Raw genomic sequence first — 14,729 nt, 5'->3', positions numbered from 1 at the left:
ATCCCCCTTTTTTTATGAATAAAGCCCCATAAATCCAAAACTTAAAATCTGAAATTAATAAAAATTGAAAGGGAGCTTACATCAATAGATATAAACAATTCACCAAAGTTTCATGGACATTGGTGAAAGCCTTTTAGAGTTATTGTCCAAAGTGTTGAAAATCCCCCCTTTTTTTTGAATAAAGCCCCATTAATCCAAAACTTAAAATTTGAAATTAAAAAAAAACGAAAGGGAGCTTACGTCAATAGATATAAACAATTCACCAAAGTTTCATGGACATTGGTGAAACCCTTTTTGAGTTATTGTCCGAAGTGTTGAAAATCCCCCCTTTTTTATGAATAAAGCCCCATAAATCCAAAACTTAAAATCTGAAATTAAAAAAAAACAAAAGGGAGCTTACGTCAATAGATATAAACAATTCACCAAAGTTTCATGGACATTGGTGAAAGCCTTTTAGAGTTATTGTCCAAAGTGTTGAAAATCCCCCCTTTTTTTTGAATAAAGCCCCATTAATCCAAAACTTAAAATTTGAAATTAAAAAAAAACGAAAGGGAGCTTACGTCAATAGATATAAACAATTCACCAAAGTTTCATGGACATTGGTGAAACCCTTTTTGAGTTATTGTCCGAAGTGTTGAAAATCCCCCCTTTTTTATGAATAAAGCCCCATAAATCCAAAACTTAAAATCTGAAATTAAAAAAAAACAAAAGGGAGCTTACGTCAATAGATATAAACAATTCACCAAAGTTTCTTGGAAATTGGTGAAAGTGTTTTTGAGTTATTGTCCGAAGTGTGGACGACGGACGGACGGACGGACGGACAACGGTATACCATAATACGTCCCGTCCCGGGCGTATAAAAAGGAGATGTGGTATGATTGCCAATGAGACAACTATCCACAAAAGACCAAAATGACACAGACATTAACAACTATAGGTCACCGTACGGCCTTAAACAATGAGCAAAGCCCATACCGCATAGTCAGCTATAAAAGGCCCCGATAAGACAATGTAAAACAATTCAAACGAGAAAACTAACGGCCTTATTTATGTAAAAAAAAATGAACGAAAATCAAATTTGTAACACATAAACATTAAACGACAACCACTGAATTACAGGCTTCTGACTTGGGACAGGCACAATGTGGCGGGGTTAAACATGTTAGCTGGATCCCAACCTGGGGGTATAACAGTACACCATAAGAACGAACTATAAAAATCAGTTGAAAAAGGCTTAACTCATGAGATGGATTGCTTTGTTTTATAAAAAATAATGGCCAATGTAGATTTCTTGATTGACAACATATTTGTTACGTTCAGAGGACTTGTTTTTCAACAGACTGTCAGCATTCCAATGGGAACAAATTGTGCCCTTCTTCTTGCCGACTCAATGTTTCTTTATTATTATGAGGCTGACTTCATACAGGAACTTCTTAGGAAGAAAGATAAGAAGTTAGCAATATCCTTTATAAACTCTACTTTCCGCTATATAGATTATGTTCTTTCACTAAATAATTCAAAATTTGGTGACTATGTGGAACGCATCTATCCCATAGAACTAGAGATAAAGGATACTACAGATACAGTTAAGTCAGCCTCATATCTTGACTTACATCTAGAAATTGACAATGATGGTTGGTTGAAAACAAAACTTTACGACAAAAGAGATGATTACTGCTTTCCAATTGTGAACTTTCCATTTCTAAGTTGCAACATTCCAGCAGCACCTGCATACGGGGTATATATCTCCCAATTGATACGATATTCCCGTGCTTGCATTTCCTATCATTATTTTCTTGATAGAAGGTGGCTGCTCACAAGGAAGCTATTAAACCAAAAGTTCCAAATGGTGAAGTTGAAATCATCCCTTTGTTAATTTTACGGACGCCATCACGAGTTGGTTGACTGTTAAGGAATAACCGTTTCACAAATGATATCGGATATGTTCCGTAACGACGTAACTACAATCCCCTTCCCTTTCATGAATATGACCTACCGAATTTGACTGTTTACCCGATTTTTTATCACATAATCAACACGACGGGTGCCACATGTGGAGCAGGATCTGCTTACCCTTCGGAGCACCTGAGATTACCCCTAGTTTTTGGTGGGGTTCATGTTGTTTATTCTTTAGTTTTCTATTGTTTGTCTTTTTCATTTTTAGCCATGGCGTCGTCAGTTTATTTTCGCTTTATGAATATGACTGTCCCTCTGGTATCTTTTATTCTCTCTTTTCCACAGGCACTATATACAATTTTTTTTTCTGAGACAAGTGCCTGTGCTCTTTTCACAATCATTTAGATTTTCTGGCACATTAAAAATAAAATCTAAGCCTTGTGAAAAGTGACTTTGTTGTCTTTAATGTAGGTTTGAAGCATTTTAAAGGAATCTGAAAAAGGCCAGTGGCATATCTTCTTAATATGAGTGTTACCTTGAGAGCTAGCACATCAAAAATCTTTCTCAACTTTCAATTGAGGATGGAAATTGGTAATATGTCAAAGAGACAATAACCCGACCAAAGATAACAGTGGAAGGCCACCAATGGGTCATTAACATAGAGAGAAATCCCGTGCCCAGAGGGAGGCCTCAGTTGGCCCTTAATAAAAATGTGAACTAGATCACTGAAAATGGATGTCATACTAAACTTCAAAACATAAATGAACTTAAATTTAAAAAAAAACATACAACATATATGCATGATGATGTACAAGACAAACAAGGCCAGAGGCTCCTGACTTGGGACAGGCACAAAATGTGGTGGGGTCAATAGATATAGATATAGGAAGGATGTGGTGGGGTTAATAGATATAGATATAGGAAGGATGTGGTATGAGTGCTAATTAGACAACTCTCCATCCAAGTAACAATTTATAAAAGTAAACCATTATAGCTCAACATGCTCAAGGTACGCCCTTCAACACGGAGCCTTGGCTCACACCGAACAGCAAGCTATAAAGGGCCCTAAAAATTAGTGTAAAACCATTTAAACGGTCAAACCAATGGTCTATTCTATATAAAAACGAAAAACAAGAAACATGTATGAACTACATAAAAAAACAACAAATACTGTAAACTTTTGTGAGATCTACACCACCTCTTAAACCTCTAGCCAATATAGAATAAAGTGATACACAGAAATACACATAGTAAAACCCAGTTTAAAAGAAGTGAAGAGTATGATGTCAGAAAGGGTAACAAAATAAACTAAAAAACGACAATGATACATGACATACATAAATTACTGAACAAAGGACTACTAGCAGTTACTGACATGCCAGCTCCAGACTCGAATTAAACTGATTGAAAGATTATGTCTGCATTATATAAAAATCAAACACAATCACTCCCATCAGGGGTTTAGTATTGTACCATCATAAAATATATGAGAAGAACATAACCCGTATCATGCCAACAACTGGTTTTAGAATAAATGTGTTTATTTCAGTGGCGGATCCAGAAATTTTCATAAGTGGGGGCCCACTGACTGAGGCTAAGAGGGGGCCCGCTCCAGTCACGCTTCAGTGATTCCCTATATAATAAACAAAATTTTTTCCCAAAAAGGGGGGACCCGGGCCCCCTGACCCCCTCCCTAAATCCGCCTCTGTATTTTTGATGCAAAGACCCTAACAGTGATCAATATTATTACCAAAATATGCAATCCTTAGTAATGACCTGACAACAGTATCGTAACTATATCTCTTCTGAATATATCTTCCTAGAACAAAGCAGGGTTCATAATCATTTGTCATATATGAACTAGTACAAATGTAATGGTATGAATGTAACAGATATTAGGCAGCAACCATTTGATTTTCTGGGGGGGGGGGGCTAGGGTTTTTTTTTCTGGACAAATTTTTTTTCCCGCCTGCGGCGAAAAACAATCTTTTTTTCGCGACAAGTTGAAAATATTTTTTTTCCTTTCAATTGCAGCATTACATATAGTGGCAGCTGAGGGTGTAACAAACAATTTTTTTTTCTCAGAATCAAAAACAAATTATTTTTTTCTCAAAAAACTTAACTTTTTTTTCCAAAAAAAAACGTAGCCCCCCCAGAAAATCAAATGGTTGCTGCCTTAGCCACTGGACATTTAAAAAAAACACCAATACATCATGATCATTATCATCCAAAATATGATTTGTATGTTAAGCTGCATCAGATAGAAATCAACATTACTCAATTGTACATACAATGTATACATGTATATACGTACATGATGTAAAAAGCCTAAGATTGATTTTTGAAAACCCAAGAGCTAAATTTTTAAACAGTTAAAGACTTCCATTGAGAATTTTTTTAATTCAAAGAGATTACAGATGTGTTTATATTCATTTGAAAAAGGTCGATTTCTATCTGGCACTGCTCATATTAAAAATAATCATTAGTGTTTAACAGGAATTAATTGAGGATATGATAAATCATTCATCTTTATATTGGGGTGGGAGTTTTGAGTAAAAAAAAAAAGGAAGGATGAGACACTTGCAAAAAAAAAGTCAGGATAAACTAAAAAAAAAAAAAGGCAGGACCGAACAGAGTGAAAAATAAAAAGGCAGGACAGAGATTACAGCTAAAAAAAAATGCAGGACAAAATTTTTCATCCTATGAGTTTGACTGTCCCTTTGGTATCTTTCGTCCCTCTTCTACATACATGTAGAAGTCATAATGTTGCAATATTGAATGCATATAAGTGCTAAAGAGATGGGATTCGACCAGGCACAGAAAAATCCCTTTAGCATTTGACAAAGCCTAACCGAATAAAACTTTCAGTGTAAACAAACTGTGTTACGCTATAATAATTTGAATTTGATAATTAAAGTTTTGTTAAGTATGCATTTTCGTTTTAACGTTTGAAAATTGTGTGTCTGAAATGAACTAAAATAGCTCCCTTTGGACAGTTAAATTAAAAAACCTGATGAACCATGAAAAAATAAATTCAACTTCAGGGGGCATTTCATTTTAAGTACGCATATTGGTTCCCTAAAATTTAGTAATAATAGCGTTTGAAGAGTCATAAAGCAGGACAAAGGATAAAAAAGATCTACTTTCACCGCACACGTTATCTAACTTTGGATAATAAATATTTCCAATATATTCCGGGCACTTATTTATTGAAATATTACATAAATTTAACAAGAGGTGAATTCTGGGGAAGTACATTGCATTTTCTACATAAAAAGGTCCACAAAATTTTTCGCTTCGCTCCATTCGGCGAACTTCAACTGCATCCCCTTATAGGGAAGACAATTTACGGCCCTGTTTATTAACTCAAAAAGTAGAAATGAAGTACTAAAGCAACCGTATTACTACAGATGCATATCTATGCATTAAGATATGCATTACTCATGTCAGATATCTTGCAAACGACTAAATTTAAAAAGATTTTGTAAGATATCTCATGATCAAAGAGTCACAAAACAAGTCATTGCATTTGATGTTTATACAACAATAGATCATGTCTTCACATATGTTAATTTAACACCATGAAACACGAATGTTTCCAGTGTCATCTGGATACAAATATCTGCTGAATCAGCTTTAATCAACTACTTGACTGGTGTTAATAAATGGACAAGTTATTTATTCACTCAAAAATGTTGTCTTCAAACCTGAACATGTTTGGAAAATTAGCTGTAACGTTATACATTTTCCATGTCGTTAACAGCATAGGTAAGTTTAGATGCAGAATTTGTGATAAATCATGACAGTTTTAAACAGTTAAGTGAATTAGATCAAACAACAAAACTTACGAAAATATATATAGGAATGCTGTATAAATGGCAAACAAAACACTTCTCTATTATAAGCCTGGTATCTTTCATGATATATTTTTCAAACCACTGGATAAATGCCATTGCTCGGTTAAGGTTTCCTCACTGATAGTATCACCAGCCCAGTGGACAGCACCTCTGTGTTGACCAAAATTGTCATATTTATTAACTAACTCTTTGAAAACTTGAAATGTGTTGAGTAATAAGGATTTTCTTCCCAAGGAAAAGAATACCATCAGAAGCCTGTAATTCAGTGATTGACTTTTAATAGTTTATGTGTTATATAGTTGTCTTTCGTTCATTGTTAGCTCAACTTGGCCCGAAATGCCAAACGAGCTTTCTCATCACTTGGCGTCTGTCGTCCGTCGTCGTCCGTCGTCGTCGGCATTAACTTTTTACATTTTGAACTTCTTCTAGAGAACCACTGAATGGAATGAAACCAAGCATGGCAAGAATGTTCCTTATGAGGTGCTGACCAAGTGTTGTTACTTTGTAGCCGATCCATCATTCAAGATGGCTACCACTGGGGGACTTAGTTTAACATAGAACCCTATGGGAAATGCATACAAATGACTTCTTTTAGAGAACTACTGAAACGAATGAAACCAAACATGGCATGAATGCCCTATGAGGTGCTTACCAAGTATTGTTACTTTGTAGCCGACCCATCAGCTAAGATGGCCGCCAGCGGTGGGGGGGGGGGGGGGGGGGGGGGCTTAGTTTAACATAGGACCCTATGGGAAATGCATAAAAATGACCTCTTTTAGAGAACCACTGAATGGAATGAAACCAAACATAGTATGAATGTTACTTATGAGGTGATGACCATATGTTGTTACTTTGTAGCCAATCCATCATCCAAGATGGCCGCCAGTGGGGGACTTAGTTTAACATATAGGACCCTATGGGAAATACATACAAATGCCTTCTTTTAGAGAACCACGGAATGGAATGAAACCAAACATAGCATGAATGTTCCTTATGAGGTGATGACTAAGTGTTGTTACTTTGTAGCCGATCCAAAATCCAAGATGGTCACCAGTGGGGTGACTTAGTTTAAAATAGGACCATATGGGAAATGCATACACAAATCTTCTTCTAGAGAACCACTGAATTGGATGAAACCAAACATAGCATAAATGTTCCTTTCCTAATGAGATGCTGGCCAAGTTTTGTTACTTTGTAGCGATTTTTTTTTATATGATTTCAAAAACCGAAGAAGAGTCAGGTGAGCGATTCAGGCTCTTGAGAGCCTCTTGTTTATATAAATAAGGCCGTAAGTTTTCTCGTTTGAATCGTTTAAATTGTCATTTCGGGGCCTTTTATAGCTGACTAGGCGGTATTGGCTTTGCTCATTATTGAAGGTCATACGGTGACCTAAAGTTGTTAGTTTCTGTGTCATTTTGGTCTCTTGTGGAGAGTTGTCTCATTGGCAATCATACCAAATCTTCTTTGTTATACTTAGCTGTATTTATTAGTAAAACCATTCGAAATTTTCGGCTCTCCATGCTTTTAATTTTTTATATTTATTTTGCATTTATATTTTTTTGGTTCGAGCATCACTGATGAGTACAAATTAATAAGCCTGGGACCATGTCAATATGAAAATATCATAATTTTCTATGATATGTCCTAACATGTGTCTTGTGACTATATTTACGATGGTCTTATTACGTGTCTGAGACATGTCTTATGATGTAAAACAAATCTCTCTTAGGACAATCCTTACTATGATGGTCATATCACCAGTCTATTAAATACATTTATCATATTGAGATTTCGGTATTCATCTCGGATTCAAATTTAATATGATATGAATGTCATATTTGTAGAAGAATGCATTCCAGAGAAACAGAAAGATTGTGAGTATTACTATTCAGTTGCATACAGTAATTATTAAGTACGTTTAAACGACAGATGATTTCTTAGGGGACGACCATTTGATACTCTGGAAAAGGGGGGGGGCAGGAGGATATTGAAAATATATAACTCAGCGCTTTGATTATCACAAATTAAAGTAAATGGTTTGTTCTGTATTTATTTGAAAATAATTAATCTGACTTGCAATGTATTTAAAATAAATAGCTCGGCAGGTCTTTTAATCCATTTTAAAAATGCTACTCAAAAGTATGAGATTGCACAAGATTCTTCATAAAAGTCATCTTTTAAAAAAAATTCAGGAAAAACTTCCCAACTCTCTTAATTATAAAAGAATAAATCTTATTTAAATATATTGAAATGTTTGATAATGGGTTTCATTTAACTTGGGGTATATTGTCTCAGGAACACATACCTCACTTGTATTACAGAGCCGTAACTGACTACATTGAGGCAATTAAGTTGCCTAATTTAGGAAATTTCAAAACTAATAGCTTGTCTTCATATCAAATTGTTTTCACGGTGAGTGTCTTGCAAGAAACAAGTCCTGTTCTTGGACGTAGCCGCTGTTTCTTCGGGGTACAGGTTTCTTATTCATTTTTAGCTCACCTGGCCCGAAGGGCCAAGTGAGCTTTTCCCATCACTTGGCGTCCGTCGTCCGTCGTCGTTAACTTTTACAAAAATCTTCTCTTCTGAAACTACTGGGCCAAATTCAACCAAACTTGGCCACAATCATCATTGGGGTATCTAGTTTTAAAAATGTGTGGCGTGACCCGGCCAACCAACCAAGATGGTCGCCATGGCTAAAAATAGAACATAGGGGTAAAATGCAGTTTTTGGCTTATAACTCAAAAACCAAAGCATTTAGAGCAAATCTGACATCGGTAAAAGTGTTTATCAGGTCAAGATCTATCTGTTTTCAGATGAATCAGACAACCTGTTGTTGGGTTGCTGCCCCTGAATTGGTAATTTTAAGGAAATTTTGCTGTTTTTGGTTATCATCTTGAATATTATTATAGATAGAGATAAACTGTAAACAGCAATAATGTTCAGCAAAGTAAGATTTACAAATAAGTCAACATGACCAAAATGGTCAGTTGACCCCTTTAGGAGTTATTGACCTTTATAGTCAATTTTTAACCATTTTTCGTAAATCTTAGTAATCTTTTACAAAAATCTTCTCCTCTGAAACTACTGGGCCAAATTAAACCAAACTTGGCCACAATCATCTTTGGGATATCTAGTTTAAAAAATGTGTGGCGTGACCAGTCCAACCAACCAAGATGGCCGCCATGGCTAAAAATAGAACATAGGGGTAAAATGCAGTTTTTGGCTTATAACTCAAAAACCAAAGCATTTAGAGCAAATCTGACGGGATAAAATTGTTTATCAGGTCAAGATCTATCTGCCCTCAAATTTTCAGATGAATCCGACAACTCGTTATTGGGTTGCTGCCCCTGAACTGGTAATTTTAGGGAATTTTTGCTGTTTTTGGCTATTATCTTGAATATTATGATAGATAGAGATAAACTGTAAACAGCAATAATGTTCAGCAAAGTAAGATTTACAAATAAGTCAACATGACCAAAATGGTCAGTTGACCCCTTTAGGAGTTATTGACCTTTATAGTCAATTTTTAACCATTTTTCGTAAATCTTAGTAATCTTTTACAAAAATCTTCTCTTCTGAAACTACTGTGCCAAATTAATCCAAACTTGGCCACAATCATCTTTGGGATATCTAGTTTAAAAATGTGTGGCGTGACCAGGCCAACCAACGAAGATGGCCGCCATGGCTAAAAATAGAACATAGGGGTAAAATGCAGTTTTTGGCTTATAACTCAAAAACCAAAGCATTTAGAGCAAATCTGACATCGGTAAAAGTGTTTATCAGGTCAAGATCTATCTGTCCTAAAATTTTCAGATGAATCAGACAACCTCAGACAACCTGTTGTTGGGTTGCTGCCCCTAAATTGGTAATTTTAGGGAAATTTTGCTGTTTTTGGTTATTATCTTGAATACTATTATAGATAGAGATAAACTGTAAACAGCAATAATGTTCAGCAAAGTAAGATTTACTAATAAGTCAGCATGTTTCATTGTTTAATCATACGTTTTTTGATTGAGTTAAGTCTGCCAATTGATATTTTATCGTATGTTTTTCTTTGTTGTGATGTTATGCTATTGTTTCAGAAAAAGGGAGAAGGTTTGGATCCATTAAAACGTTTAATCCCGCTGCAAATGTTTGCACCTGTCCTAAGTCAGGAATCTGATGTACAGTAGTTGTCGTTTGTTTATGTAATATATACGTGTTTCTCGTTTCTCGTTTTGTTTATATAGATTAGACCGTTGGTTTTCCCGTTTGAATGGTTTTACACTAGTAATTTTGGGGCCCTTTATAGCTTGTTGTTCGGTGTGAGCTAAGGCTCCGTGTTGAAGGCCGTACTTTAACCTATAATGGTTTACTTTTTAAATTGTTATTTGTATGGAGAGTTGTCTCATTGGCACTCACACCACATCTTCCTATATCTATGGCCAAAATGGTCAGTTGACCCCTTTAGGAGTTATTGCCCTTTATAGTCAATTTTTAACCATTTTTTCGTAAATCTTAGTAATCTTTTACAAAAATCTTCTTCTCTGAAACTACTGGGCCAAATTAAACTAAACTTGGCCACAATCATCATTGGGGTAACTTGTTTAAAAAAATGTGTAGCGTGACCTGGCCAATCAACAAAAATGGCTGCCACGGCTAATAATAGAACATAGGGGTAAAATGCAGTTTTTGGCTTATAAATCAAAATCCGAAGCATTAAGAGAAAATCTGACAGGGTTTAATTGTTAATCAGGTCAAGATCTATCTGCCCTGATGTTTTCACATGGATCGGACAACCCGTTCTTAGGTTACTGTCCTGAATTGGTAATTTTAAGGAAATTTTGCTGTTTTTTCTTATTATCTTGAATATTATTGTAGATAGAGATAAACTGTATACAGCAATAACGTTCAGCAAAATAAGATCTACAAATAAGTTTCACATGACCAAAATAGTCAATTGACCCCTTAAGGAGTTATTGCTCTTTATAGTTAATTTTTAACATTTTTCATAAATTTTTGTAAATTTTTAGAAAATATTTTCCACTGTAATTACTGGGCCAAGTGCATTATAGATAGAGATAATTGTAGCAACAAGAATGTTCAGTAATAAAATTAACGGTATCAATTTTCTTGCACCAGATGCGCATTTCGACAATACATGTCTCTTCAGTGATGCTCGTGGCCTAAATATTTGAAATCCAAAGCTTATATAAAAGATGAAGAGCTATAATCCAAAAGGTCCAAAAAGTATAGCCAAATCCCTGAAAGGAATCAGAGCTTTGCATGAGGGAGATACATTCCTTAATTTATAATAATTTCTATCATTTTGTAACAGCAAATTTTAATAACACAAAAAAAAATCCGTATTTTTATGCCAGTACCGAAGTACTGGCTACTGGGCTGGTGATACCCTCGGGGACTCAGTAAAGTAAGATCTACAAACACATCACTATCACCAAAACACAATTATGTCATGAATTTATCCGTGTCCATTGTTTAATATGCACAAGACCAAGGTGAGCGACACAGGCTCTTTAGAGCCTCAGTTAGTTTTCAGTGTTATTTGTGGTATTGTCTGTCGTTGATTGCCCTGCTCTATTCTCTTAGTGTTGCACTCCTTTTATAATTTAGTAATTTTGTTTTAAACTTGATCATGAGTTTTTTTTATTTATTAAGACTTTTAGCTAATTTTTACAACTTAACCACTTTAAAATGTATCCCAGTTAGGAGCTACATCAAGTTATAATTAAAATGTGTTATATAATCTTAGTTGACATAGTCATATCAATGATATCAAGTCCCCTCTTGATCCTGCTGCTGCAAAACGAATTAGGATTATCGAAGAATACAACTACATATGCGATCTTTAAATAAAAATTTCATAGAAGTTGTGTAAACAAACTGTTTCAGAAACAAAATACCAAGTATAACATAAGGAAAACATACACATGATCATATGCATTCATTAAGTAACAGAGAACAGAGAATGGAGAATGGAGAGTAAAATCACTTTTGGTCACCGTACGGCCTTTAGCAATGAGCCAAACCCATATATAACGTACATACCCTGTGATGATAAAAATAAAATATGAAACTATTCAATTGAAAACAACAACGAACTGAATTTATACTTCAACAACACTCCACTAAAACAATTATGAAACAGCAACCAACGATACTCTTTAACTTTTTATATGATCCTGGCTTGGGGCCGCTGGCTTGGGATAGCGGGCATATATATAAAAACTAAGAAAAGCTTGTTTGGAACGGGTTTGACTCATACATGTCATACTATCAGTTCTTAGAACATAATCTAATAACAAAAAATCGAATGATTGATTAGTGTTTATAGACCTATTGGCTATGCCATGGCGATCAGTGTTTATTGTTCGAGGAAGCCGAAGTGCCTTGAGAGAACCACAGACATTTGGGGAAAATAAACACTATTAAAATTGAGTCTAACGTCCCGTCATAGTCTTTTTATTTTGGGATGTAATGTAAATGGAATCAACATGTCTTGTTTGTTATTTCTTTATTTCAGTTCAATGTCCGGATTTTCAGATTAATTGTAATAGAAGGTTTTTTACTCATGAAAATTGTATCACTATACCTTGTGATGAAGTTTTAAACTGTAACCCTGAAAAATTTGACGGGCCGTTTTGTTGGTAAGCATACTTAGTCTAGTATTTAATAAACCATTGAACAAACTTAAGTGTAGAAGACATTCTACAAGCACAATTTCAATTTTTATATTAACACTGGACACTTTTAATTTGCAAAACACTCATTTGCAAATCCGCCGCCGCCTCAAACAAGAGCTACAATATCATGTATATAACCAAAATGTGCAGAATTACATGGGATTCAATAATTTCATTGGTTTTCTACAGTTACTTTCATATTTATTTTGCAATTTGAATTATAAAAACATGGGATTTTCAATATCCCATGGGACAGGGCAAAATCCCATGGGATTTACCATTATCCCATGGGATTTTGGTTAAATCCCATGGGATTTTTTTTTGTCCCATGGGATATTTGTTGTCCCATGGGACAAAAAAAATCCCATGGGATTTTTATTATCCCATGGGATTTTTAATATCCCATGGGACAAATTAAAATCCTATGGGATTCTAATTGTAAATATATAGATATAAATAAACAGTAATGTGTATGTTACAATGTATTCTATTTGGTAGTAAATTATTATAAGATGAATCTTTTAATTGAATATCTTTTTTTCTTGGGAAATGTTAATTTAGCATATTGTTCTTTAACTGTTCAAAACTAAACTTTTAAACAACAAAGCAGATAATGTAAGTATCAATATATGTTTATTCATGAATTATAGAATACTTTCTTGAAACACAATTATTTGCCATTTGAAATCAATAAAAACTCTATTGTTAGGCTTAACATACTAGTAGCTATTTAAGTAAATCTATTTTTTTCACAATATCCCTCAACACAAAACATTAATAGTTTCTTATCATCCAGCATTGTTTGATGGTATAGTCCACTTTTTGGACATTCAGCACAGAACTTTGACATTATTGTGGTTTCAATATTTTTTTGAATTTAAAAGAACTTCAAATCATTGACTGAGTGATGAAAATAATAACTGATCCAACTTTTTTCTTTGAATTTATTCTGGTCTTGTTTCTATGTTTTCTCCATTTATTTTAGGTGGTGAATATCAATCCTTCTGAAAAAGAACCAATAAAATCTAAAGTAATGGATTATACAAAATTGTTTTCATACATGTAGCAATAATATGATATTCAATAAAAATAGCTATGCGGTATGGATTTTACTGATTGTTAAAGGTTGTCCAGTGTCATCAGTTTCTTACGGCCTACATCCTTTGGTCTCTGATGGAGGGTTGTCAAATTAGCAATATACACATCTTCCTATTCTAATACCATATAACAATCAATTAATTTATTCTTCTTTATAAAATTTGGGTATTTTCCCAAGTTATATACATAATATATATATATACTGTAAATCGGAATTAATGCAAGTTTTTTTTTATTGCGAAAAATGCAACGGAGTTGTAAACGCAATAATTTAAACTCGTATTATGAAATATTTTATATGGATTAAACAGAATTTTTCAAAATCGTAAAATTTAAAATCGCATTTAAGTCTAAATTGACAGAATCGCAATAATAAATGCACGCAATAATTTATGAATTTTACAGTATAAGATCAATGTTAAAAGTTAAAACTTTAGACAACTATAATAACATTCCATTATTCACAAGAATTTGCAATATATTATACAAAATGCAGACAACAGAAACAATATTTCTTTAAGCTTTTGAAGTTCAGACAGATTTCAATTTGTGTTTTATTTCAATGAAAAAATACCTTGAACATATTGGAAATTATAACATTGATACAAACAAAATATGTATGTTTTATCCTTTTTTTTTTGTGTTGTTGGCTTGCTGTCTCATTTTAATATACATTTAAACATACATCAATAATCTTCTTCTTTATTAAAAGTAAAAATGGGATATTTTTGATTTTGATATCCCAAAACATTATAGTTCTATCACATAACTTATTACCAAGTTCAAAAACACCAATGTGTTTGATATTAATTTTAAGACATGTATAAATGTTCCAGACCATATCAGTATTCGGATCTTACTTTTATGGTCCAGAACTTACAGTCCCACCATATGTGTACAGTCAGACCATTTAAGTATACTTGTACTGTCTGGTACCAGCTCAACCAAACCTGTGTTTTTATTTTAACTGCAATTAAACTTTTTGTATTAATCTATTAAAGATTTCAGTTATGTTGATCTGTACTGTACATTTGTTTGTAATAAACTTGACCAACTTCTTAAAATTGGGCAGACTGTATGCGTACAGTCCAAATACTTGTTTGTTCTGGAACATAAACATGATTAACAAGCATTTGGCAGGATGTCATGCTAAAATCCCATTAATATTAGTACTAAATTTTGAGTATATACATGT

The sequence above is a fragment of the Mytilus edulis genome, chromosome 14 (genome assembly GCF_963676685.1).
Source record: "Mytilus edulis chromosome 14, xbMytEdul2.2, whole genome shotgun sequence".
In the NCBI taxonomy this organism is placed as follows: domain Eukaryota; kingdom Metazoa; phylum Mollusca; class Bivalvia; order Mytilida; family Mytilidae; genus Mytilus; species Mytilus edulis.
Note: the sequence above shows the minus strand (reverse complement) of the source record.